The sequence below is a fragment of the Leopardus geoffroyi genome, chromosome C2 (genome assembly GCF_018350155.1).
Source record: "Leopardus geoffroyi isolate Oge1 chromosome C2, O.geoffroyi_Oge1_pat1.0, whole genome shotgun sequence".
Taxonomy (NCBI): domain Eukaryota; kingdom Metazoa; phylum Chordata; class Mammalia; order Carnivora; family Felidae; genus Leopardus; species Leopardus geoffroyi.
Window position 1 is genome coordinate 50,729,140 of NC_059333.1, and position 26,349 is coordinate 50,755,488.

Genomic DNA, 26,349 nt, shown 5'->3' on the forward strand with positions numbered 1-26,349 from the left:
ATACAATCTTGTTGAGGGACATATTTGATTAACAAATGAGAATGTGACAAGAGTATTTGAGGATTTTCACAGGTGGCCTCAACCTACTTGTCTAACCTATGTGGCTAACCTTTCTCTATTCCTCCCCCCTCCACATTGTACACAGGCCCATATTACCAAATTCCCTAATGGTCTATGGAGTATTTTGATTCCTTTATTTCTTTTCAATTCCCATTTTCTCTGAGTGACCTGTTCCTATCTATATTATCTCATCTGCTTGAGTGCCTCCGATTCTTTATTTAGTTAGCTCAAACATCACATTTTGCTGGGGAACTTTTTGATTTCCCTAGACAAAATCAGTGACTCCCTCCTCTAAAGTTTCACAACACCAAGTACAAATCTCTACTAGTTTGTATCCCACATTATATACATATTTGTACCCCTTCAATACCTAGCTCAATATCTGGCTCATAGTAAATGATCAATAAATCTGTGGACTGGGAGAGTTTTAGAGAAACACAGCAGTGGTGAATATAAAGGCTGTTATAAATTAGATAAGAGAGTGATTCATATGCGTGTGGGGAGAGCAGTATTGTGACTTAGAGAAGTCTTTACAAGAAGTAACATGAAAAGGTCCTTATAAATAGAATTCTACCATCTGGAGAATTACAGGAAGAACATTAAAACAGAAAGAATTAATAGAAAAATAACTTATTTCATTAATTATATATTTTTCTACCAGTATCATAAACTCATATGGACAGCTTAAATTAAAAAAAAAAAAACTATTAAAAAGATATATTTCTCACAGAACCAAAGGTAGGCCTCAGAAATGGCTTAGGCCAGGGAATAAAATCCAGCTGAGGCTTGCTCTTTCTCTTCAAGATCAACTTCCTCTGTTTTTATAGTCTACATGTGGGTAGGATATTATAGGCGAAAGGAAGAACATGGTTTTAAGTCAGATTCAGCTTCGACCCTGAAGTGGATCAATAGGAAGCCTCAGAAAACCCATAGGAACCACGAGCAGGTTCTTCAGTAAATATAAGAGTCCCTCTTCTCTATACTTGTGCCAGAATTAATTCACCAACTGGCTAAGGCCTGCTTTCATTTCCCAACACACTCACCTTCTTTAAAACATACATTTTTTTCCCTAACACTGATCTTGTATTTAGCCACATTTTATGAACTTACTGTGTTCCTTTAAATTCCTCCAAACCTCTCTCAACCTATTCCTAATAGTTTATTCAGGAAGCTTCTGAAAGCCTATCAACTGAGCCTCACTATCAGACCATTAACCTGATCAACACTAAACGTTGGTTAGGGAAGGCTTTCAGAACTCTCCTCTTTTTAGCCTCTGGTCATTTATCTTAATTGTATGTTTTCCTTAATTATATGTGTTGATATATTTTGGCTAAGAATTTCTGTTACTCTTGGAGTCTTAAAATTCCATTGTCCAATATTCCATTGTCCACCTTACTCACATAAGGTGTTTTTGGTTTAAATTTAAAATAATTTAAAATAAATATTAAAATTTATTTCCCTCAGTTACATTAGCCCTATCTTAAATGCTCAAGCAAGAAAGCTATATTGGTGTTGTTCTCCTCAAGAACATAGGTAACTCTGAATTGGGGAATGTACAGTTTCTTCAGTAAATAGTGGTGGGGAACCTGGATAGCTACATGTAAAGGAATGAAAATGGACCATTACCTTATATCATACACAAAAATTAACTCAAAATGGATTGAAGACTTGAATGTAAGAACTAAAATCACAAAACCCCTGAAGAAAACAGGTGGTACTCCTTGACATAGGTCTTGGTGATGATTTTTTAGAGATGACACCAAAAGCAAAGACAACAAAGACAAACAAAACAAAAAACTAGTCTATACCAAACTAAAAAGCTGTTAGTTTTAGTTCCAGCAAAGGAAGTCATCAGTAGAATGAAAAAGGAATTTACTGATTAAGAGAAGCTATTTTCCAATCATACATCTGATAGGAGTTAATATCCAAAATATGTAAAGGACTCACAAAACTCAAGAGCAAAAAAATAAACAATTCGATTAAAAAATACATGGAGGATCTGATTAGATATTTTCCAAAGAAGACATACAAATGGCTAATAGGTACATGAAAAGATGTTCAACATCACTAATCATCAGGGAAATGCAAATCAAAACCACAATGGGATATTACCTCATACCTATTAAAATGGCTATTATAAAAAAGACAAGAAATAACATGTGTTTGCGAAGATGTAGAGAAAAGAGAATGTTTATGTCCTTGTTGGTGAGAATGTAAATTGGTGCAGCCACTATTGAAAATGGTACAGAGGTTCCTCAAAAAAATAAAAATAGAAATACCAAGACATCAAAACTAAAAGGCAACCGATAGAATGGGAGAAGATATTTGAAAACGACATATCAGGTAAAGGGTTAGTATCCAAAATCTATAAAGAACTTATCAGACTCACCCAAAAAACAAATAATCCAGTGAAGAAATGGGCAAAAAAACATGAATAGACACTTCTCCAAAGAAGACATACACATGGCCAACCGACCCATGAAAAAATGCTCAACATCACTCATCATCAGGGAAATACAAATCAAAACCACAATGAGATACCACCTTACACCTGTCAGAATGGCTAACATTAACAACTCAGGCAACAACAGATGTTGGCCAGGATGTGGAGAAAGAAGATCTCTTTTGCACTGTTGGTGGCAATGCAAGCTGGTGCAGCCACTCTGGAAAACAGTATGGAGGTTCCTCAAAAAACTAAAAATAGAACTATCCTATGACCCAGCAACTGCACTACTAGGTATTTATCCAAGGGATACAGGTGTGCTGTTTCAAAGGGACACATGCACCCCCATGTTTATAGCAGCACTATCAACAATAGACAAAGTATGGAAAGAGCTCAAATGTCCATCGATGGATGAATGGATAAAGAAGATGTGCTATATATATACACAATGGAGTATTACTTGGCAATCAAAAAGAATGATATCTTGCCATTTGCAACTACGTGGATGGAACTGGAGGGTATTATGATAAGTGAAATTAGTCAGTCAGAGAAAGACAAATATCATATGAATTCACTCATATGAGGACTTTAAGAGACAAAACAGATGAACATAAGGGAAGGCAAAAAAAAAGAATATAAAAACAGGGAGGGGGACAAAACATAAGAGGCTCATAAATATGGAGAACAACGAGAGGTTTACTTGAGGGGGCGTAGGAGGGGGTGATGGGTTAAGTGGGTAAGGGCATTAAGGAATCTACTCCTGAAATCATTGTTGCACTATACACTAATTTGGACTGAAATTAAAAAATAAAATAAAATTAATAAAAAAGACATACCAAAAAATGAACAAACACAAAGAAAGCTATCTAGTAATTCTAGTTCTATGTGTTTACCTGAAAAAAATGAAAACACTAACTCTAAAAGATATATGCATCCCTATGTTCATTGTAGCATTATTTACAATAGCCAAGATATGGAAACAATTTAAGTGTTCACTGATGTCTGAATGGATATCACACACACACACACACACACACACACACACACACACAGGACTACTATTCAGCCATACAAAAGAATGAAGTCTTGCCAATTACTACACTATAAATAGAGAGAGCAAAATGAGTGAAGGGGGTCAAAAGGTACATATTTCCATCTATAAGGTAAGTCAGGGAAATGTAATGTATAGCATTACAACCATAGTTAATAATACTCTTGCATGTTTGAAAGTTGCTAAGAGAGTAGATCTTAAAAGTTCTCATCAGCAGAAAAAAAATTGTAACTATGTATGGTGAGGGATGTTAACTAGACTTACTATGGGGACCATTTCACAATATGTACAAATATCCAATAATTATGTTGTACACCTAAAACTAATATAATGTTATATGTCAATTATACCTCAATAAAAAGGAATAGAGGGACCCCTCATTCAGCCTTTCAGTCTAAAACGTTTCTGCAAGGGGGCACCTGGGTGGCTCAGTTGGTTGAGTGTCCGACTTCAGCTCAGGTCATGATCTCGCAGTTCATGAGTTCGAGCCCCGCGTCAGGCTCTGTGCTGACAGCTTGCTCAGAGCCTGGAGCCTGCTTCGGATTCTGTGTCTCCCCCTCTCTCTGCCCCTCCCATGCTTACGCTCACTTGCTCTCTCTCTCTCTCTCTCTCTCTCTCTCAATAATAAATAAATGCTAAACAAAAAATTTAAACATTTCTGTAAGGTTTTCTTAGAAATTCATGTTGTTGCTTTGTAGGCTCACCAGCATCAAGATCACACCTCTCATATTACTTATTAAACCTTTTTAGAGGTAGGGAGGAAGGAATAGGGTTTGTAACGGTGAGGTGGTTTCTGCAGGGAGCAGGGTGTTCACATGGAGATACCTAAGAAGTACCTGTTTATATTAAAAATAAGACAATCTACAAATGTAGTTACTTTGTGTCTTGATGTTTCCAGTTTAAATGTCTGAAGCCTTCCAAGTACATATGAGTGTTCTGAAATTTAGCAAATGACTTCTGCATATATTTCTTTGTTTCCCCCCACCCCCCATTTTATTTATTTCCTCAATGGGGTCACAGGCAAACCTGCCCTTAAAATCAGAGTCCAGAGGACATCTCAGAGCTCCTCTAGTCAGGAAATTTTGTAAGTACTAGAATGTTCTTTAGGCAGTTAAAGATTGAGGATGCTACTTCCGCTGAAACAATTAAAATCTGTCTGCTTTCTCGGATAAGTTTTTCCCCCAGGGGTTGCTTGTTACTGATGATCAAGGCCAGTGTTTGTAGCTGTGTAGTCCAGATCTTGTCACTCTGTTGGGATAGAAAGGTATACCTGAAATGCTGCTTATAAAAAAATGAATTTGTTGAAGCTTTTTATTAAGGAGAGAATACTTTGGTAATGTGCATAATTTCATTCTACAGGAGTGTATTGTTTTGTTTTGATTTGGTTTTTTGAAGCATTTCATTTTACACTAAATTTAAAAGTTAAATCGGTGACATATCAGTATGAAAGAAATTAAACAAATATTTTTCAAAACACTGTTTTATTTTATGTGCTATAAACAAAATATGTCACTGACACTTTTATGCTTATGGTGCCTGAGGACAATTCATTTAGAAAAGGAAAGAAGAAATACATGGGAATAAAATGCATGTTATCAAATATTCAATAACAATTGTCATGGGCACAATTAGACAAAAGAAGCATTCAGTGAAATAAAAAGTTATATGCCTCTTTAGAAAACAACAAACATTTCAGTAGATGAGTTTAGTGGTCAAATTATACAGGTTACAATTATAACAAGACTAATATTCTGTAAAAGTTCATAAAGTCACCCTTGGGATGATTAAATCAAAGAGAAGATGACCAAGGAAGATTTAATTGGTTTATATTTAGCTTTGTAATTACAAATACAGAATTTGTTACTAGATGTCAAATTTTTATTTTTAAATGTATATTACCTGGCTTTAGAAAAACAGCTAAGACACATGAAAACTTGAGAAGTATCCAAGATTTAAAATTTTTATTATTTTACTTTCCAGAGGGGCCAGGAGATAGGGGAACACCACTTCTGAAGGAACACATTAAAATATCGGTGGGACAGAATACTTCCCATGGAAAATAGGATACACTAAACTACATAAAAGTGCTGCCTTTGTGTTAATTCAGCCCAGTTTTTCCCTCATTTATATGTGGTATAGTTTGTGCCTCTATAAATTGAGTCTAAGCTGGGATAAATATTCAAGTGTATGTGGAATGGCTGAAGAGAAAGAATTGCTCACATTAAATGGATACCTCGATAATAATGGAAACAGTGGTTGTGATTAATTGTTATATATATATTTCAGATCATGCCATATACAAAAGTAGGAGAATGTTTCATTTTGAGGCTTCTTAGCATACGGACACCTTTTCTTTAGGTAATCCCCTATCTTGGGGATTTTGGTGGAAAGCAAAAACTATCTGCACAACTGAAGCTGAAAATGCCCTATTATCTTGTCTTTCCTGCAACTAGGCTGTGGTCATGGGCTACTTAATCCTCTTATTTAGAAGTCAATACTGCTGAGAATCAGGGATAATGGCAAAACGGTGTTTCCAGGGACAGCTGTGACACTACTGTAAGTTCTGAGAGGAAGACATCATACCAAGGAAACCAAGAAATAAAGCAGATTTAAGAAGTATGCCACAGAAATAATTTGGGGTGTGTTTATGGCACAGAACCTTCCTACAAGGAAGTAAATAATTCTGAAGGAATGACATTGCCAAAAATATTGGATACCAGTCCTAACAATTACTTGAATAATTGAGCCTTAAAACAGTACTCTGGCCTACGCACTTTATTTTTTATTTATTTTTTTTAAGTTTATTTATTTATTTTGAGAGAGGGAGAGAGCACAAGCAGGGGAGCAACAGTGAGAGAGGGAGAGAGAGAGAATCCCAAGCAGGTAGGAAGCGTGCTGATAGAGCAGAGCCCTATGTGGGCCTCGAACTCACGAAACATGAGATCATCACCTGAGCCAAAATCAAGAGTCAGATGCTTAACCAACTGAGCCACCCCACCACCCCGGCCTACAGACTTTAAAAAGAAGAAAGCAGGCTTCAAAAGCTACACAGTTTAAAAGCATCTACTTTATATGTAGTCATGGAGGAAACAGACAAACCAGGTGATATTCCCAAGGGTCTAGAAGAGGAGAACAGAATCAAGGACTTTTCAAGAAACTTCTCCCCTCTAAGATTTTCTTTGTAGAATTCCATTATCACTATGAATCAAGGACAACTTTTGTCTCCTATACATCATTTTTTAAAGTGGAAATTTTTATTGTGCTTGTCTTGTCCCTATTACACCACTGTATATGAAGAGAGAAGTACTGGAAACTTGTTTTCATTTATGTAGATTACAAGAACAAAAACAATCTCTTCCAGATGTGATGCAGAACACTCACACAGAAAATATGAACACTTAACTGACAACAGTAAGTAGGTAGAACTTTGGGTTATCCCCTCTGTGTGTGGGTGGAATTATGTTCTAGAGGGAAGAAGAACTGTCCATGGGTATTTGACAGCCATATTCAACACAGATGGCTAGCTGTAACCAATTATTTACATCTTCTCTCATAGACTACAGTTCCTTCTGGGAACATGCTGCCTTTAAGAATTGTATTTCCAAGCCCAGACCACTGAAAGTATGTGCAGTTATAGTTGTTTCCAATGACATGGGACTGAAAGTGTTGAGTATCATTTCTAGGCTAATCCAGTTAAGAAGTTTGCCTGCTACTTCTATCCTTTACCTTCTTTATTAATTTTTTTAATGCTTGTTTATTTTTGAGAGAGTGCAAGAAGGGGAGGGGCAGAGAGAGAGGGAGGAAGACACAGAATCTGAAACAGACTCCAGGCTCTAAGCTATCAGCACAGAGCCCGACATGGTGCTTGAACTCACGAATTGTGAGATCATAACCTGAGCCAAAGCGGACGCTTAACCAACCGAGCCACCCAGGAGCCCCATATTCTTCACTTCTTTAATATTCAAGCTTTGTGTCAATGTTGAGAGCAAACTGGGATTCATGAAGTGAAGGTGTAAAAGCCTATGCCAACCTGAGGCTCTGAATGACTGCCAGGACTATAGACCATCAACAACCCCACCATTAATCGGAAATACCAACACTGATATTAATCTGAATATAAAAATAAACATCTCCTGTAACAATTCATAAACATGTTGAGCTAACATTAACCTATCTAAAATGCTCTGTAACCCCTTAGAAAAGAGACATGTTAAATGACTCATTTTCCTTATTATTAGCATATGCTTATATTTTAGTATCCATCTGGCTAATAATATTGATAGCATATAGTATATTTTTTCATAAAACATAGTATATTTTTAATATTATGCTACTCACCTACCTTCAAGGATCAAAGTTTAATTGGGAAAACAGAGCCATTGTAAGTATTGCAGAAGAAAATATTTCAAATAAGAATTAGAATTTACTTGAATGTGGGACAAGATGGGACAATGAATGTCTAGAAGTGGGGATTACTGAACCAGAAAAATAGTCATTGATGAAGTCATGCAAAGTTCTAGTATAGGTAGATAAAATATACCTTGAAGGGAAACCAAAGAAACCATTCAGAAGTAAACACTGAAGTGGTATGCCACAAAAGGGGAGCTTATAGAAGCATGGAAACTACCATCTAATGGAATCTATTGACTGGAAATTGCTGCCTCTGAGGCAACCAGTGTTACCATAGGAATGACAACTTCTTAAGGCCTTAGGCAAACACCTGGTGGTAAATTTGGTGCTGCTGTTGGCCAGCCAGGCCTGTAACCAGAAAGTTAAGTGAGGCATGCATCAAGAAGAGAAAGAGAACAAGCTGGGGCTCATTAGGAAGCATTTCATTGTATGTCATCAATTATGACCTTCACAGAGAATCTTCTAAGAAAAATGGACTCTGCTTACCTTATTCCTTCCAAAACATGTATAAATTCCTCCAATCAGCTTAATCTGATCTGGAAAAGAGGATTCTGGAAAAAATAAGTTCTCAACATTAGACAGGAGAAATTGTGCGAAGTTGATAAAACAAAACACTGCAAGGGGTGCCTGGATGACTTAGTCTGTGAAGCATCCAACTCTCAGTTTGATTTCCGCTCAGGTCATGATCTCACTGTGAGATGCAGCTTCAGGTGGGGCTCTACACTGACAGCTCAGAGACTGCTCAGAATCCTCTCTCTCTCTCTCTCTCTCTCTCTCTCTCTCTCTCTCTCTCTTTCTCAAAATAAGTAAATAAACCCTTAAGGTAAAAAAACAAAAAACCAAAAAAACAAAAAACTCAGCAAATATGATTTTGCCAGGTACCCAGATTTAACTTCGTTAACACACATCTGCTATCGTATCTTCTATTTTGTATTATTGGAATTTTGACAAGCCCATGATGGAGAATAAGAGAAAATTATAGAAACTCCAATTTTATTTATTAATTTTTTTTTGTTCACAGAATACCCCATTGCCTTTTATTGTCTGTTCTTTTGTTTAGGCATAATTAAATGCAATCAAGTGGGATTTATCCCAGGTAAGCAAGGCTGGTTAAACTTTCAAAATCAATTACTGTAATTCATCATATCAATAGATTAACAAAGAAAAATCACATGATCATATTAACAGATATATAAAAAGCATTTAATAAACTCTGAATCAAATCAGGATTAAAAACTCTCAGAAAACTAGGTCAACTTGATACAAAATACCTACTGCTAACATCACACTTTTTTTAAAAAATTTTTTTAATGTTAATTTATTTTTGAGACAAAGAGAGACAGAGCATGATTGGGGGAGGGGCAGAGAGAAAGGGAGACACAGAATCCGAAGCGGGCTCCAGGTTCTGAGCTGTCAGCACAGAGCCCAACGCGGGGCTCAAACTCACAGACCACGAGATCATGACCTGGGCTGAAGTCGGATGCCCAACTGACTGAGCCACCCGGGCGCTCTTGCTAACATCACACTTAATGGTGGGAAACTTAAAGCTTTTCCATTAAGATCAGGTAAAGTAAAAAAAATTTCCCCTTTCATCATTCTTTTCAACATTGTACCAGAAGTCTTTTTTAATCCAATAAAGCAAGAAAAGGAAATAAGGATATACAGATTGGGAAGAAAGGCACAAAACTTTGTTCACAGATAATATGATTGTCAATCTAGTAAATCCAAAGGAATCAACAAATATTCTAGGAACAAGTAAGTGATTATGGCAAGGTATAGGATACAAGGTTAAATACGAAGTTTATTGCTGTACTATATGCCATCAATGAACAAAAGGAATTTGAAATTTAACACATAGTACCATTTACATTAGTAGCCCACAAAATGAAACATTTTTGTACAAATCTAATGAAAACTATACAAAATCTATATGAAGAGAACTACAAAACTTTGATAAATTAAATCAAAGAACTAAATAAATGAAGAGATATTCCATGTTCATGGAAAGACTCAATATTTTCAAAATGTCAGTTCTTCCCACTTTGATCTATGCAATCCCAATCAAAATCCCAGAAAGTTATTTTACAGATGTTGACAAACTGATCCTAAAGCTTCTAAGAAGTGGCAAAAGACCCAGAATAGTCAACCCACTACTGAAGGTGGAGAACAAAGTTCTTGGAGATTTGATGCTTCCCAGCTTAAGACTTACTATAAATCTACAGTAATAGGGGGTGTAGTATTGGGGGGGGGGGAAGATAAATGGAACAGAATAGAGCCCAGCAATAGACCCCCACAAGTATAGTCAATTAATTTTTTACAGAGCTGCAAAGCACTAAAATGGACAAAAGTTAGTCTTTTCAACAAATGTAAAATAAGAATCTAGACAGAGTACTTATACTCTTCACAAAAATTAACTCAAAATGGACCATAGATCTCAATGCAAAATGCAAAAATATACTAGAAGATAATTAAAGAGAAAACCTAGATGACTTCGGATATGGCAATGACTTTTTATATACAACACCAAAGACAAATCCATGAAAGATAATTGAGGGGTGCCTGGGTGGCTTAGTCAGCTAAGCGTCCGACTTCAGCTTGGGTCATGATCTCATAGTTCATGAGTTCAAACCCCATGTCGGGTTCTGGGCTGACATCTCAGAGCCCGGAGCCTACTTCAGATTCTGTGTCTCTCTCTCTCTGCTTCTCTCTCACAAAAATAAATAAACATTACAAAAAACTTAGTGAAAGAAATAATTGATAAGCTGAACTTCATTAATACTGAAATAACTCCTGCTCTGCAAAAGACAGCATCAAGAAAATTAGAAGAGAAGCCATGCAGTAAGATAAAATATTTCACATGTTAGAAAGGACTGTTACCTAAAACATACAAACAATTCTTAAAACTCAACAATAAGAAAACAGTCTGATCTTAAAAATCAACAAAAATCTTTGATAACTCACTAAAGAAGATACACAGATGGGAGATAAGCATATGAGAAGATGCTCCACATCTTAACTCATCAAGAAAAGGCAAATTAAAACAACAGTGAGCTACCACCACACACCTATTAGAATGACCAAAATCTGAAAGACTGACAATACAAAATACTGTCAAAGATGTAGAGCGAAGGAACCCTCATACATGGCTGGTGGGAATGCAAAATGGCACAGCCACTTTGAAAGACAGGTAGGTGGTTTTTTACAAAATAAATATGATTTTACCAGAAAATCCAGCAATTTAATTCCCTTGTTATTCACCCAAAGGAGCTAAAGAGATATGTGCACTCAAAATCTGCACAGATGTTTGTGATAGCTTTATTCATAATTGCCAAAACTTGGAAGTAACTAAGATGCTCTTCAGTAGTGAATGGATAAACTATGGTACACCAAGATAATAGAACATTATTTAGTGCTAAAAGAAATGAGCCATCAAGCCATGAATAGACATGGAGGAACTTAAAGTGCATATTACCAAGTGAAAGAAGCCACTGTGAGAAGGCTGCATACTATGGTTCCCATTAAATGACATTCTGGAAAAGGCAAAACTAAGGAGGCAATAAGAAGGTCAGTGATTGCCATGAATGGTGGAAGGAACAAGGGGTATGACTAGGTAAAGCACAAAATATTTTTAGGGCAGTTAGAAATACTCTGTATTATATATTAAATATAAATATATGTCATTATACATTTATCCAGATGGATAGAATATACGACCCCAAGAGTGAACATTAGGGTAAACTATGGCCTTTGGGTGATTATGATTTGTCAGTATGGGTAAATCCTTAATAATAAAATACACTACTGTGATGAACAACATTGATAAAGGGGCAGAGTATGCATGTGTGGGGCCAGGGGGTATACGAAATTCTCTGCACCTTCCTCTCAATTCTTTTGTAAACCTGTTACTTAATTCTTTCAAAACAATTAATATAAGAAAATGGCAAGAATAGCAGAATGATTTTGTAAAACAAATGTCCATCAAAGATCTTGTAGCCAGAATAAAGGACTTTTATAATAAGAAATCATATAACACAATAAAAATGTTGGCAAGATATTTAAACAGATATCCCAAAAAAGAACTTATATGAATGTTTAATAAGTCAAAAAGAAAAGGACTTTTATAATAAGAAATCATATAACACAATAAAAATGTTGGCAAGATATTTAAACAGATATCCCAAAAAAGAACTTATATGAATGTTTAATAAGTCAAAAAGAAATTCTCATCATTACTGGTCATCATAGAAATACAAATGGAAACTATGAGACCTGCACACACACACACACACACACACACACACACACACACCATAAAAGTAAAAAAGATTGACAGAATGTGTAACCACCACATATCTTATACCTTGCTGATGAAGATTCAAATGGGACAACCACTTTGAAAATGGCATACAATTATCTTATGACACAACCATTCCACTTCTACATTTAAAAAAAAAATGAAAACTTGTGTCCACTCAAAACTGTGTACACTAATATTCATATTAGAATATTCATAGACCTGGGGTGTCTGGGTGCGTTGGTTAAGCATCCAACTTCACCTTAGGTCATGATCTCACAGTTCATGATTTTAAGCCCTGCGTGGGGCTCTGTGCTGACAGCTCAGAGCCTGAAGCCTGCTTCAGAAGCCTGCTTCTGTGTCTCCCTCTCTCTCTCTGCCCCTTCCCTGCTCGTGCTCTGTCTCTCTCCCTCTCAAAAAAAATAAACGTTAAAAAACTAAATTTAAAAAAAAGGTAAAACTATCCTAAACTAGAGCAGATCAGTTTTTCCTTGGGGCTGGGTCTTGGGAAAGGAGAGTCATTTCAAAGGTAGAAAAGAAAACTTTTCATGGTCTAGGAACTGTTTTTTGATTGTAGTGGTGGTAATCGAGCTACCAAAATTCAACATTCTTTACACACATTGGTAAATTTTATTGTATGTAATAATACTTTAATGAACAAAAGAGGGGATAAAAGCCCAAAAGATCAATATATTTCACTACATTAGCACAGAAAGGATATGAAAAATAGCATTACTTGATAGAAAGACTAACCAATTAGTAATGGAAAAGAATTGCAGCTACCACAAAATGAGACTGAACAAAAATTACAGCACACATCATATTTAATGGTGAAATATTGTCACATATCCTCAGATTGAGAACAAACAAAGACAATCATTATTACCACTTTTCATCATTTTTATTACACTGGAGACCAAAAAGTTAAGGGAAAGAAATGAAAGAATATGGATTAGAAGGAAGAAATAAAATGCATTATTTACGGATTCAATAGTGGAATACATAGGAAATCCAAAACAATATATAAACTATTAGAATAAATAAGTGAATTTACCAAGGCCATTGTATACAAAGCCAATATACAAAAATCAATTGCAGATATTCCCTCCCGCCAAATTGAAGCAAACTTATTCCCTTAGCTCCTTCTTCACATCACTTAGAAAAAAAAAAACCAAAACACAAAAACAAAACCTGAACACAACACAACAAACTTAGAAAGGCTCTAAAGAGGCCCAAAGAAGAAAGCAAACAGGCTAAGGATCTTGAGACTCTAGAGACAATACAGATGTGAGTTCTCTGCTCCCTTGTGGCCTCCCATAATCCCAGATAGGCCATCATAGAAGCCTCTAACCTGAAACAGACAACACGGAGTAGTGTGGGGGGAAGCCCCAAGAAAATTTATTCCTTCTTAGGTATTTTGGCTCCATTCCCTGTCTGGCAAAAGCAGGAGTGCTCCAATTTGCCCATAGGGGTAGTGTTAGTGGGGGAGGTTCCAGTGGTGAACAGAACCTCCCCCTTTGTGGGGAATAAGCTTAGGAATTCCCTGAGCTTGTACTGATGGGTTAAAAATGCATAAAGAATTAGAAAGCCACAGGATGAACACACCCAAGTTTGGGCAAACAAGATTAGGTAAACAGGGCAAAGGTCCCTAGTATAGGACAAAGATATAGGAGTAGAAAAGGCTCAGGATGAAAGCATCAAAAATGAGGTAAACAAGATGAGGTATTCAGTGCAGAAATGCCCCCAACTTAGTACAATAGCAGAAAGCTGCTTTCACAGAACAGAAGGACCAAATTAGGTAACAGGTAAACAGGGCTATACACTCCAGCAGGGAGAAGTTGCCCAGAGCTGAGCTAATCAGCAAAAGAAAGGTGCCTTGTTGACCCTGAGATAGAATGCTCTGTTTTTCTTGTCCCCTAGGCAGGGGTGTCTGCTGTAAACAACCTTCTACCCAGTACCAGGACTTTGTTTTGTATTGACCCAAACCCCTAACACCACATATCTTCAAAACTCCCTTTCCCCACACCCATGAGTTAATGTTCAAGGTTTCATTGTCTCTTTGCACACGCCCATCACTCCATCATGCTTCTAAGCCTTCTGATCCTAATAAAAATGGAGCAAGGACCCTCACTTAGGGCTCTTGTCTCCTCCTGGATATTAGCTTCTCTCTCATTTTAATCCTGCATCCACTCTCTTGCTGGACAAGAGAGAATTTTAGACCCAGAGTCTATGACACCTCTTCACTCAGCAAAATGAAGCAGAGGATGTGGTGGAAGGTGGAATAGTAAGCAATCTTTTTTCACCCTTTTCCTCTCTTGGTGTCAGTAGAGCACAGTGGGGAGCTGAGCTTATGCCCCCAATTGCAGCAGGAGACAGGTGTGAGTAAGCCTTCCTTTTCTCCCCTCATGGGTGCTGGTGGAGTCCAGTGGGAAAGTGAACATACACATTCATCCAGCACTAATAATACAGCAGAAAAATCCCTGCCTAAAATAGAGAATTAAATAAGATTCAGAGTCTATAGAATTACATAAAAATTCCAGGATACAAGTGAAAATCATTTCTCACAGTAAGAACCAGGAAAATCACACCATGAATGAGAAGAGACAATGAGCAAATGCCAATACCAAATTGAATCAGATATTGCAATTATCAGGAAAAAGTATCCATCATAAAACAGCTCTAACAAGTAATTACAAATTATCTTGAGACAACTTTTTTTTTCCATTAAAGAAGGAAAATCTCAGCAAAGAAATAGAAGTTATAAAAAAAGAAATAAATGAGAATTATAAAACTGAAAAACATAATAACCAAATTAACATAAGTTACTTAAAAGGAAATGAGCTTTTTACACTTCACTTGAAGTAATATTTCAATAACAGTAGACTATAGTAAGTTATGCATATATACTGTAGTATAAAAAAATAAAATGCTAAATATTGTTCAAGTAACCCAGAGGAAATTAAGAAAATCTAAACAGAAAAATGAGGGAGAGGATGAAAAATGAGAAACAGAAAAAAATAATGGCAGATTTAAGCACCAACATAGTAATAACTATATCTAAGTGGTCTAAATACACCATTTTTTAAAGTTTATTTATTTATTTTTGAGAAAGAGAGAGAAAGAGCATGCAAGTGGGGTAGGGGGAGGGAGGGAGGGAGAGAGAGAGAGAGAGAGAGAGAGAGAGAGAGAGAACTTGAAGCAAGGTCCACACTGTCAGTGCAGAGTCTGATGAAGGGTTCAAACCCTCAAACTGTGAGATCATTACCTGAGCCAGAGTCAGGTGCTTAACTGACTAAGCCACCCAGGCGCCCCTCTAAATACACCAATTTAAGGAGACTGGCAGAGTAGATAAGAAAATATTATTCAACAATATTCTGTCTACAAGAAACTCACTTCAAAACTCATTTCAGGGGCACCTGGGTGGCTCAGTTGGTTAAGCATGTGACTTCAGCTCAGGTCATGATCTCACAGTTGATGAGTTCGAGCCCTGCATTGGGCTCTGTGCTGACAGCTTAGAGCCTGGAGCCTGCTTTAGATTCTGTGTCTCCTCCTTTTTCTGCCCCTCCCATGCTCATGCCCTGTCTCTCTCTGTCTCTCAGTAATAAATAAACATTTAAAAAAATTTTAAAAACTCATTTCAAATTAAACTAGTTAGTTTGAAGGTAAAAATACCAAAACAATATGTAACATGCAAACCTTAATGAAAAATAAGCAGGAGTAACCTTATTAATAGAAAGGGTAGACTTTAAAGGACAGAAAATTAAGAGAGATAAAGAGGACCATTATATAAGATAAAAGGATGGGTCTACCAGGAATAACAATTTTAGATGCATAAGTACAAAATAGCAAACCCTCAAAATACATGAAGCAAAAACTGATAAAGCATAAAGAGAAAATGAAAAATTATAGTTGGATATTTCAATGTCCACCTATCAGCACCTGATTACAGACAGCAAATCAGCAGAGATATAGAAATCAGCACCATCAACCAAGAGATCTCAATCAACACATATCGAATATTCCACCCAATAGCAGAATACACATTCTTTTCAAGCATCTGTGGAACATATGTAATTACATACCATATTCTGGGTCATAAAACCAATCTCAATAAATTTTTAAAAATTGGTGTGATGCCAAATATGTAATATGAATGGAATGGAGTCAAACTGGAAATCAATAATAAAAAGCAACAGAAATCTCAAAACACTTGAAAATTATACAATATACCTCTAAGTAATGCATGCATCAATGATGTGATCTCAAAAGGAAATTTCAAAACTACAGAGAACTAAATGAAAATGAAAATGAAAACACAACATATCAAACATAATGGGATGCAGCTAAAACAGTGCAGAGAGGAATATTTATAGCAATAAACACACTGGAAAATTCCTAAATCAATGACTTAAAGTTCTTACTGTAGGAAAACAGACAAATAAGAGGAGAATAAACCCAGAGATGGGAGAATAGAAGAAATAAAAAATAACAGAAATTAATGATATTAAAAATAGGCAAATAACTAAAAACCCAATAAAAAAAAAGAGCTGATTCTATCAAAAAAAGGTAAGAAAATTTATAAAAGCTCTAGTAATTCTGTCAACTATAATCCAAAAGAAGACACAAATACCAACACCAGGAATGAAACAGGGAATATCACTATATACCCTGCAGCTTTTAAAAATAAAAAAATACAATAACAAATTTATTCTCATACATTTGAAAACTTAGAATTTGGACCAATTCTTAGAAAACTACAAACTATGAAAACTCAACCAAGATGGAATAAATCATCTGAATAGTTCTCCTATAATATTAAGAAATTAAATATTAAAATTGAATAATTCAAAAGCTCTTCAAAAGAAATCTCCAGATACAAGATTTCAGTGGAAAATTCTACCAGACATCTAAAGATGAATTAATATCAATTTTTACAAATTCTCTTTCAGAACAGAGGAGGAGGGAATACTTACTATTTTATGAGAGTAATATTTCTCTGGTTCTAAACTAAACAGACAGTACCAGAAAAAAAACAAAAAACAAAAATCAAAAAGTGAAGAAAGAAAAAGAAAACCACTGATTTAGATGGAAAAAAATAAAATAAATATTAAACAAATCAAATCCCACTATTTATAGAAAGAATTATACAACATGGCCATAGGAGATTTAATCCAAGTACATGAGATTGGTCATCATTCACAATTAATATAATCCACCATATCAACAGGTGTACAAGGAAAAATCATATAAATATAATAACTGATACATAACAAGTATTTGTCAGAATCCAAGACCCACTTATTATAAACTCAGGAAAGGATGAATACAGTGAACTTCCTCAGCTTGATATCGATAAAGATCATGTACAAAAAACATACTGCTGGCATTAAACGTAAGGAGTAAGACTGAATGTTTTCTCTCTAAGATCAGGAAAAAGGCCAAAATGTCCCCTGTCACCACTCTTTTTCAGTATAATATATGAGATTCTAGCCATTGCATAAGAGAAGTAAAAGAAATAAAAGGCATTCATATTGTAAAGGAATACATAAAAGTCTCCCTATTTGCAGATGACATTATTTTTACATAGAAAATCTGAAGGAATATTTAAAATGAACAAACAACAAAAATCTCCTACAACAAGTAAATTAGTCTAGCAACTTCACAGGAGACAAGATTATACTTTTATATATTGAAAATGCACCTGGGGAAAGAAATTTAAATTATAATGTGATGTGCAATCACTCAAGATAAAATAAAATAAAATAAAATAAAATAAAATAAAATAAAATAAAATAATGAAATTAAATGAAATGAAATACTTAGGTGCACACTTAACATGTACAAGACTTGTGTGCCAAAAAATTGAAAATGCTGATGAAGTCAGAGAAGCCCTAAAAAAGTGGTGAGGCATAATGTGTTCATGGGTGAGAAGACTTAACATAATAAAGATATCTATCCCTGAAATTGGTCTACAGATTTTATACTATTCATATGAAAACTGCAGAAATGTTTTTAGTACACATAGACTGGCTAACTGTAAAATTTATATGGAAAGGAATAAGCTCTAGGCGCTAGAATAATTTTTTTTTTAGAAAATTGAGGATAAATTACTCTTATATTTAGTGCTATAATATAACTATATTGATCAAGACAATGTATTAGTAGTGGAAAACTAGACATATAGATGAATGGAACTATAGAGAGCCCAGAGGTGCCCAACCAATTTTGACAAAGGTGTAAAAGCAAATCAGTGGAGAAAAGATAGGCTTTTTAACAAACAGTGCTGGAGCAAGCAGTATTGGCAGGCAGAAATATAGAATGAATGAATGAATGAATGAATGAATGAACAAATAAACAAATTTGATCTAAAATTCACATCTTACACATTAACTGAAAAGGGAATATTGACTCTGTTATAAAACTATAAAATTTTCAGAAAAAAAAGTAGGAGTAAATCTTTGGAATATGGGGTTAAGGCAAAGAATGCTTATATCTGACACTAAAACCTTGTTCTGTTAAAAAAAGTAATAAACTGAACCTCATAAAAAATTAAAAAAATAAAATTATGCTAAGTAAAAGACTCTTTATAGAATAATAATAAAAAAGATATAGACTGGATGATAATATATGTAAAAAACATATCTGATAAAGGGCTAGTAACTTGATTACATAGAGAACTCTCAGAACTCCAAAGTGAAAAAACAAACAATCCAATTACAATATGGGCAAAAGACATAAATGGAACTTTCACTGAAGAGGATAGACAAATAGCAAACAAGCACACAAAAAGTTGTTAAACATGATTATCTACTTGGGAAATGCAAAATAAATCACAATGACATATTACTAGACAACTATTAGACCGGCCAAAATAGGGGCACCTGGGTGGCTCAGTGGGTTAAGTGCCGACTTTGGCTCAGGTCATGATCTTACAATTTGTGAGTTTGAGCCCGTTGCAGGCTCTTGTTGGCAGCTCACAGCTTGGAGCCTACTTCAGATTCAGATTCAGATTCAGATTCAGATTCAGATTCAGATTCAGATTCAGATTCTCCTTCTCTCTCTCTGCCCCTCCCCCAACTCATGCTCTGTGTGTGTGTCTCTCTCTCTCTGAAAAATAAATAAATATTTTTAAAAATTAAAAATAAAATAAAATAAAATAAAATAGTGACAAATCAAATGCTTATAAGGATGCAGAGAAACTGGATTACTCATACATTGCTGGTGGAAATGTAAAATGATACAGCCATCCTGCAGAAGAGATTTGGCAAGTTTTATAAAACTAAATATACACATATCATATGACCCAGCAATTGCACTCTTGAAAATTTATCTCAACAAAATGAAAATTTACAATCACATGAAAAGCTGTATACGAATGTTCAATAGCAGTTTTTTGGTTTTTGTAATAACCCTAAATGGGAAATAACTCAGATGTCTTTCAGTGGAAAGGCTAAACAATTACAGAACATCCATACCATGTAATGCTGGTCAAGTAACAATAAAAAATAATAATTATAACAACAAATTATTGATAGATGCAATGACCTGGATGAACCTGCAAGAAATTATGCTAAATCAAATGTCAAATAACGGAAGATAATACACTGCCTGATTCCATTTATATGACATTTTAAAAATAAAAATGATATTAGTGTAGAACAGATTATTTGTTGCCAGGAGTAAAAGATGGGAAGAAGAAGAGAGGTAGATTTGGCTGTAGGGAGGGATCTTTGTGTGCCATAACTCTTATGTGTCTTGACTGTAAAAATGTCAATATTTTGGTTGTGATACTGTACTATAGTTTTGCAAGGTTTCCTTGAGGGAAACTGGGTAAAAAGCACATTAGATATCTTTGTATTATTTCTTACAAATGGAATTGATCTAAACTTATCTCTAAATAAAAGGTTTACCTAATAACTGGTTGTATTCACCATATTCAAGCAACAAATAGAAACTTACATTCTAAAATTATGTTAGTTATCCATTATATTTAATGCTTAAAATATCATATAAAACTTTCATAAATTATCTACAGTGAAAACTATAAAACACCATACAGAAAATGTACAAAAACTCCAATAAATGAAGGTATATGCCACGTTTGTGGATTGGAGACTCAATATTTTATTAAAAAACTTTTTTTAATGTTTATTTTTGAGAGAGAGAGAGAGAGAGAGAGACAGACAGAGCGCAAGTAGGGGAGGGGCAGAGAGAACGGGAGACACAGAATCTGAAGCAGGCTCCAGGGTCTGAGCTGTCAGCATAGAGCCTGACGCGGGGCTTGAAGTCACGAACGGTGAGATCACTACCTGAGCAGAAGTCGGACGCTCAACTGACTGAGCCAACCAGGTACCCCTAGAGACTCAATATTTTAAATAAATATTTTTTTTCCAAATTTGTCTACTGATTCAATGCAGTAACGAATATATTTTTCAGAGATTTAGATCAATGAATTCTTTCAGACAATGCTTTGGATATCTATATATCAGCATTCACTAAAGATGATCTAAAGGAAGGCCAACGATCAAGACCTTTCTTTCTTAGCGTTAAATTCAACAGAAATGTGTCATGTTGTTCATCAAAAGCCTTATACGAAAAGTTTTGTACTAGCATTATTGACAATTACCAACATTAGAAACAACCCAAATGTTTATCAATAGTCAAATGGATTTAAATAATTGTGGTTCAATCACATATAATTCCATGCAACTAAATGAATTAATTTCATAAACACAGTGCTGAACAAAAAATTGAGAATCCAAAAGTGCATATTGTATGTTTCATATATATAAAGTTCAAAAAGAGATGAAATTCATCTGTATTACTAGAATTCAGAATATGGGGTGCTTAGTGATGTCAGAGGAATAGGAAGGGGTTTCTGGAGTTATGATAATGGTTCAACTTTTATTCCCAATGTGGTTATATTTACTCAATGTTATCTGTTGGGGAAGTTGCACTCACGTAATCATTGCATTTTTGTCAATATATTATTACTTTAACAAAAAAGTTTCAGTATAAAACCTTCATGACTATGTAATTCAATAATTAAAATAATTATCAAATAGGCATCACTAGATAAATCACTGAGTTTCTTAATATTATATAACTCATCAAGTTATACACACACACACACACACACACACACACACACACTTCATTTTACAATCTAAATGGCCCTGCATATTGCACATTGCCCTGTATCCCCAAAACTCTATGACTATGGATAAGTTAAACTGTCTAAAATTTTCTTACTTTTTAAAGTTTATTTATTTATTTTTAGAGAGAGAGAGAGTGAGAGAGAGGGAGCATTTGCACGAGTGGGGCAAGGGCAGAGGGAGAGGGAGAGAGAGAGTAACACGCAGATTCTGTACTGTCAGTGCAGAGATTCACACTGGTCTAGCCCACGAACTGTGAGATCACGACCTGAGCCGAAGTCAAGAGTTGGATGCTTAACTAACTGAGCCACCCAGGTGCCCCATTGTTTCTTAGTTTTAAAAGAACCTAATTATACTGACCTATCTAAAGTTCTTCTCGTCACTCAAAAGCTATGTTTGCAAAGCATATAATGTTTATATAAGCTGTTTGTAAAATATTTAAAATGCAACACCTATTCAGTTTATAACTTAAAATTTTGGGTACATCAGAGAAACCTGGAATGGCCCTGTATTTAAATATATTTTAGTGCATACCATGTTGCTTTCCTTGCAGATTTAAAGGAAATGGTTATGTTCCTTAGCATGAAAGAACCATGAGCTACATATTAGCTAACTTGATATGATAGTTTTAGTTCTAGGTCTGTCATAAAGCAGCTTTGTAACCTTGAACAAGTCACAAAACTTTTTTTTTGTCTCAGATTCCTAATTCCTTAAATGAATAATATATCCCCTGCCACTCAAATGGCTCATGTGTGGATTAAATAAGACAACACAATTTAAAATATGTAAAGCAGTTTACAAATGCAAATGTAGTTACTATTATTACCATAATTATTATAGGTTTTTATATCAGTCTTTATTTTTTTTTTATTTTAAATGAGAGAATGTAGAATGGTCATACTTACAGATATACACAAACACGTACCTTAATTAGGCAGTGGGAAAGAAAATGTAGTACAATTTGTTTTTACTTTTTCTATTACTGCAGCTCTGCTTTGCTCATTACCCTTCCATTACTTTCCCTTCATTTTCCTCCCATGGGGCAAATGAAGATAAGCTCCTGTTGATAGTTCATGAATTTCAAGTTATATACCCAGGGGCAGGGCATTTTCGAAGGAATGTTCCCAGTGTCAGAACTTCCTGCCACTTGTGCTTCCAGAGACAACCCTGCTTAAACCTTCAGGCTAATATGTAAATCTGTTTTTGTTACTTTAAACAGAAGACTTGTGGGTATTTCAAAACAGATCTGCATTAAATAAATATTTACTCAACATTACAGATGTTAGAAGTAAGAGACTTTCCCAGGGACAAATAAAGTGAGTGAAATAGCATGGATGGAGACTACATTTCCAAGTGTCTGGCCCTGAACAAGTGTCCACCAGGCAAAGCATAATGGAAAGGATTATCTCATTGTCAAAAGAACATGTGTGTGTGCAAAGAGAGAGGCATTGCAATACAGCCCTAAAATGCTTATGGCTGTTTTCTCAAAGTATTGGGATTTCAATTGGCCTTTACATTCTTCTTTATATCTTTACACAGTTACAATGATTTCACAATTAGTATGCAACTTGTATAAACACTATATTAAGAAACTATTTTACAGTTAAAAATTAGTGCTATTTCAATAAAATTCAATATCCTCACAATAAATAGTTTTACTGATTTATAAAAGCTATTATACACACAGTTTAAAAAATAATTAAAAGTGGGAAATTATTATATGGGATCTACATAGTCTCTAGCTTATAAAATATTCTACAGGCATACCTCATAGATATTGCAGGTTTGGTTACAGATGATTATAATAAAGTGAAGATCACAATAAAGTAAATACCACAATAAAGCAAATCATATTATTTTTGGTTCCTCAATGCATATAAAAGTTATGTTTACACTATGCTGTAGTCTATTAAGTGTACAATACTACTATGTCTAAAAAGATATATACAGGGGTGCCTGGGTGGCTCCGTCGGTTGAGCGACCGACTTCGGCTCAGGTCATGATCTCACGGTTCATGGGTTCGAGCCCTATGTCGGGCTCTGTGCTGACAGCTCAGAGCCTGGAGCCTGCTTCAGATTCTGTGCCTCCCTCTCTCTCTACCCTTCCCCCACTCGCACTCTGTCTCTCTCAAAAATAAATAAAAATTTAAAAAGTTTTTTAAAAATAAAAAAAGATATATACATATACATATGATATACATACACATATAATATACATATATATGTATATCATCTGAGCTTTTAGTGAGTCACAATCTTTTTTCTGGTGAAGTATCTTGCCTTGATGTTGGCTACGGTGGCTGTGGCGATTTCTGAAAATAAGACAACAGTAAAGTTTGCAGCATGAATTAACTCCCTTTTTTTGAAGGGTGTACATTTTATTAGAAACCTTAAATACTCTTCAGACATAATACAATGTCTTCAGGAAAGGCTCTCATGTGGTCTCTAGCGTAAACTGAGATTTTTGGATTAGGGGCAAGGAGAGGGATAGCATGAAAAACGAGTGCTTAGTTTGCCAAAAAGATCCCCTCATGAATGCTCTTCAGTTAGCTTATCAGATTTTTCCATAGCTTCTTCAACATGACCTACCATATAGAAGGGCTGTTCTGGGAGATGGTCATATTCACCTGCTAAAATCTGTTAGAATCCTTTGATGGTCTCCTTCATACTCTCCTTCATAGGTATCACCTTCCCCATGTGATCTATGAAAACCTCAGCAATCTGGAATGGCTGACACAAGAAAGGCTGTATTTCTCTGTGCATGGGATATAATCAACTTGTCTTCCTCAGAAAGTTCATCCATACCCAGGGTGGCAATGATGTCCTAGAGGGATTTTTAGCCCTATAAGATCTTTGGTACCCCACAGGCAACATCATAATACTCATTTCCAACAATGTTGGGATCCAGGATTCCAGAGGTGGAATCCAAAGGATCCACAGCTGGATAGACACCCAACTCAACAATAGCATGGGACAATACAGTGGTAGCATCCAAATGGGCAGGGGGAAGGGTCAGTAAAATCATCAGCAGGTACAGAGGTAATAGATCCCTTCTTGGTGGTGGTGATTCTTTCCTCCATGGTACCCATATCAGTAGCCAGGGTAGGCTGACAGCCCACAGCAGGAGGAATTCTGCCCAATAAAGCAGACACCTCAGACCCAGCCTGGGTGAAGTGAAAGATGTTACCTATAAATAGCAGTACATCTTGACCCTCTTGGTCTCTGAGTATTCAACAACAGTCAGTCCATCCAGAGTTACCTTGTAATAAGCACTAGGTGGTTTATTCATTTGACCATACACCAGCGCTACCCTGGGGGTAGCATCTTTTAAGGCGATAACACCAGACTCAATCACTCATAGTTTGTCATTGCCTTCATAGGTCCTCTCACAAATACCAGAGTATTTGTGACAAACGCAGAGTAACCACCATGGGCTTTGACGACATTGTCGATTAACTCCATGATCAGTACTGTCTGGCAAACTCCAGCACCAATAAAGAACCCCGTTTTTCCTCCTTTGGCATAGGGATCCAGCAGATCCACAACCCTGATAGCAGTAACCAGAATTTCCTGTTCAAAACTCATCTCCATGAACTCAGGAGTCTTGGCATGAATAGGTGCAAACGTGATGGGGCCTCCCTCATCAATGATTTCTCCAATGACATTCATGATTCTGCCCAAGGTCTCAAAAACAACAGGAATTTTGACTGGTGCACCACAATACAGGACTTTCTGGCCTCTAACTAAGCCTTCTGTACCCTCCATGGCAATAGTCCTTACAGTGCTCTCACCCAAATGCTGAACCACCTCCAAAACCAACCCTGTCTCTCTGCCTTTCACTTCCAGTACATTTAGGATGGGTGGTAGTCTCTCAGCAAACTGAAAACCTACCACTGCACTGATGACCATCAGCATATCCCCAGTGGCAGTTCCTGCCTTCAGGGAAGGAGATGTTTAGGCAGCATAGTCTCTGGCAAGCTGGAGTGCTGCCAGGGTGGCCTGCAGTAAGACCTAGGCTTGGCATAGCAATGCGGAGGGGCCAAGTCCCCACAGGGCCCTGGAGGCCAAGGTAGAGGCCACACAACCTACAGAACCCAACATGGCAGATCGTGGGAATGGACTCTAGCTTTTCTCTTCACAAATAGTTTCTCTGTAGCAGGACATGCTGTTGATAGCATTTTACCCACAGTAGAACTTCTTACAAAATTGGAGTCAATCGTCTCAAACCCTGCCACTCCTTTATCAACTAATAAGATTTAGAAATCTTTTGTTATCATTTCAACAATATTCACAGTATCTTTACCAAAAATACTTTCCATCTCAAGAAACCATTTCCTTTGTTTATCCATAAGAAGTAACTTCTCATACATGAAAATTTTATCATGAGATTATAGCAATTCAGTCACAATCTTCAGGCTCCACTTCGAATTCTAGTTCTTTTGCTATTTCCACCACAGTGGAGTTATTTCCTCCATGGAAGTCTTGAGCCCCTCAGAGTCCTCCATGAGGATTAGAATCACCTTCCTCCAGACTCCTGTTAATGTTGATATTTGGCCTCTTTCCATGAATCACAAGTGCTTTTAATGGCATCTAGAATGGTAGACCCTTTCCAAAATATTTTCAGTTTATTTTGCCCAGATCTATCAGAGGAATCACTATCTATTGAAGCCACAGCCTTACAAAATGTCTTTGTTAAATCATAAGACTTGAAAGTTACTCCTTGATCCATGAGCTACAGATTGAATGTTGTGTTAGGCATGAAAACAATACATACATGTCATTGTGCATATCCATCAGAGCTCTTGGGTAACCAGGTACATTGTCATTGAGTGGAAATATTTTGAAATAGATTATTTTTGTTTTTAGCAGTAGGTTCCAACAATGGGCTTAAAATATTCAGTAAATCATGTTGTAAAGGGATGTGTTGTCATCCAGGC

The 26,349-nt window shown here is 35.9% G+C and overlaps 1 pseudogene; it reads right to left on the minus strand.

The window, feature by feature from the left end:
• Window positions 1-23,941: 23,941 nt before the first annotated feature.
• On the minus strand, window positions 23,942-25,513 carry LOC123610817 (annotated as a pseudogene).
• Between the last annotated feature and the right edge of the window lie 836 nt (window positions 25,514-26,349).